Source organism: Sapajus apella, unplaced genomic scaffold (genome assembly GCF_009761245.1).
Source record: "Sapajus apella isolate SASKATOON/1434 unplaced genomic scaffold, GSC_monkey_1.0 scaffold106, whole genome shotgun sequence".
Taxonomy (NCBI): domain Eukaryota; kingdom Metazoa; phylum Chordata; class Mammalia; order Primates; family Cebidae; genus Sapajus; species Sapajus apella.
In genome coordinates this window covers 4,096,352-4,099,543 of record NW_022437046.1, presented here as the reverse complement: position 1 = coordinate 4,099,543, position 3,192 = coordinate 4,096,352, and the positions used below count along the sequence as shown (strand labels likewise).

Below are 3,192 nucleotides of genomic sequence, written 5' to 3'. Positions count from 1 at the left end.
GTGTGACCTTGGACAAGTTCCTTCCCCTCTCTGGCCCTCAGTTTCTCACTTGGTAAAGCAAAGAGCTTGACCAGATGATCACAATGGGCCCTCCTAGCTCTAGCCACCAAGAATCTGTGAACATTAGAGCTCCTGGTCTGGTGAGTGGAGCGAAAGCTGCAGACTGGCCTCTCTGCCTCCAGAGGGGACTTACTGGACCTCAGAGGTGACAGGGCCCTATGGAGCACCATCTGCCCTGAACCCCACCCCCTGCCCAGGACTGGAAAGGGATTGATGTCAGGCTGTGGCCATAGCTAGTATGAGGTGCTCAAGGAGGGACAGAGCATGTATTTGCTGAGGCTTAGCTGAGGGGCTTGTGATAGGGCCTCCAGTACATCACAGCTCCCTGTGGACGCAGACACCCTGAGGCTTACCCAAGCAAATATATTGATTAGCAGGACAAGAGCTCTTTCCTCAATTTCTGCTCCCTTCCATCTCTGTCCCATACTTGTCTGAAACGAGAGAGAGAAAAATCTTGTACCAGTGGGATCTCAATCCTTTACTGTCCAGCACCTCCTGGGGCAGGCAGTGTGATTATTTCCCATGGTGAAATCATCCGTTTCACAATCCTGGCAGTGCACCTTCTGAGTCTCATGACCACTCAACCCAAGGGACCGCTCTTCCCCAGACCAGAACCAAGTCAGCTGGGGGCAGTGGTACTCCCCAGGCCAGTCCTGAGGGCCAGCAGCAGGTGTCTCAGCCTCTCTCAGAGCTTGCTGGGCAGGCTGCATTTCATCTGGGCAGGCATGTAGCTGATGAAATGCTGGAGCAATGCATGGCAAGCATATGCCCTCCAGTGTCTTCCTCTGAAACCTTTGGGGCTGACACAAGACCCTTTAGTTTCTGGGATGACCGCTCTCCTGTAGACCTCTTCCCCTGTTCCTAATGCATGCATGAAAAAGTTTTGTCAGGCTGGTTTCCTGAGCCTCCACCTCAACATGACACTCACTCTTTTGGGTTTAGCTTAGTGTTATGTAGCAAATTTCTCCAGCTGCAGGGAAGCATCAGAGCACTTTTTTTTTTCTCCTTAAGCCAGGACTGCACAAGGCAATGGTCAAATTTGGTTGAATCCAGCCTAACCATCCTTTGCTCAGCTCTATGACTCAGCTCTATGCCAAGTGCGGGAGACAGAGACGGGTCAGTCTCAGCCCCTATCCTCAGGAAGCCCGTGGTCAGGGGAACATTGTAGGGGGAAGTAATAGAGGGCAGGTCCCTTTAGGGCTCTTGATGGCTGCTGGTCCCTACGGTGCCTTGATGTGAATTAGAAGACGTGTCCTTTCCGGGTGGATTCAGACCCACACTAGACTGTGCAGCTTTGTGAGTGACACACAGGCTAGGTTTGGCACCCCTTGCCCCATGGCCAGGTGCCCTGCTGCATGGCCATGTGCTGTAGCCTCGAGGGACACACAGGCCAAAAAGGCTGTGTTTCCTTCAGCCTCTTCCTGGAGAGGAAGGCCCAGGTCATCTTTCCAAGCTTCTGGTCGGCTCCAAACACCGTCTCCCAGCCTCCAAACACAGCCGAGCGAGTGCTGTTCTGCAGAGCCCCTTTCCATTCTGAAGTCAGCCTGCCCAGGTGAGACCTTGAAGTGAAACTTGGGGTAGGGGAGCCTCACTGGCCCCCAGGCACCAGCCTACAGTATTGGTGGTTTCTGTACCAAGCATTTGGGGCCTGTGCTGGCAAAGTCATCCCTCATTGGGACTTTGCGGCGCTTCCTGTGGGTGGCACATGGACACTGGTCTGGGCAGGAAGGAAGAGCATGCCCCAGGGAAAACCCACCAAGCAGAGGGCCAGCTGGACCTCCTCGGCATCCCACCCAGGGGAAGAGTTGAGTCCCCATGAAGATGAGGACTGAGTTATTTGGCTGCACCCTCCTCAGCCTCAGAGCTCCGACCCGCTAGAGTGGGTTCACCTGGCTGTTGGTTCTGTGGGAGAGTTCCTGACAAGCTGGTTCCCACGTGGTGCAGTCAAAGGAATTCTGTCCTGCAAGTCCCCAGTGCTGCCTCTGAATCCTGGCTGTTACCAAGCACCTGGGGGGCTTGGGCAAGCTACTTGACCTCTTGGGCTCAGTTTCCCTAACTGTAAAATGGGACTGTAATCCCTTCCCTGCCTGACACAGGAATTGTTATGAGGCCCAGATGAAATGAAAGTCAGCGGTCAGGGCTCTGTACATTGAAAATGGCTGCACGGGTGTGGCCCTGTCACTGCAGGGATGACCCAAGACCACACAGGAAGTTTGCTGCAGGAGGAGCCCTCCTCACCAGTCGTCCTCTCTTGCCCTGCTTCTCGCTTAGGCAGATGTCAACCAGAATGAGATACAGCCAGTTTGGCTTTGATGACCCAGCTGAGAGTAGACACAATTCAGGAATATCATGCCCAAAAATAGTGGTCCCAGCAACCGAGACACAGAGGGAAGACATGGATGTTGTCAGCAACTGCTGGATGGGGACATCTTGGACCCTCCTCAACCTGGTGTCACTCACATCTTCCATCTCTCAGACCCCACAAAGGCCAAGAGGCCTTGGCTCTGACCCCAGGTTAAAGAGCGCCTCCAGTTCCCAGGCTCAGGGAGCTGAAACCACCACTGTTCCACTGCAGAAATCTAAGGGCAAGGAGAAATAGAAATTGCCTGTTCCTTCCCTTGAAAGTGTAAGGCCTCTTCCAGGACCAACTGGAGCCACCACAGCTTCTTGGCGACATTGGGAGGGCTTCGGGCCCAGGGAGAATCCAAGCCTTTTGCCCTGAGAGCTGAGCCGCAGGGGATCCATCCCCCAGTGGTGTCAGCAGCCCAGAGCAGCAGCTTCTCTTCTGCCTGTCACTGGGGATGGATGCTCTCCACCCATCCAGGAGGAAGGGGTGAGGCCCCGGTCTTACACTCTTATAGGGTCTCATGGACATAGGCCTATACCTGTTCTGATACAGATATTTTATTATTTTTTTTCCATCAGGTTATCTAAACATATTTTTTAAACTCAATAAGGACCAAAACAGACTCCTGAACCCTCATGTATATGGCCTGCAATGGGCCTGGTGTTGTGTCCTCCTGGCCCAGGCAGCGCCATCACTTCTGCCCTCCCTCCTGGTCTAAAGTGGCAGGATCCCCATCTCTGCCTCTTCCATACAGGGTCACTGCACAGCAGCTTCAAAGAGAGGCC

At 53.8% G+C, this 3,192-nt stretch overlaps 1 pseudogene across 1 annotated transcript; it reads left to right on the top strand.

Annotated features, from left to right (window-relative positions):
* The first annotated feature begins 763 nt into the window (after window positions 1-763).
* Window positions 764-2,959, top strand: LOC116537078 (annotated as a pseudogene). The gene has a single exon (XR_004262938.1). The product of XR_004262938.1 is annotated as an uncharacterized LOC116537078 (transcript).
* The last annotated feature ends 233 nt before the right edge of the window (window positions 2,960-3,192 follow it).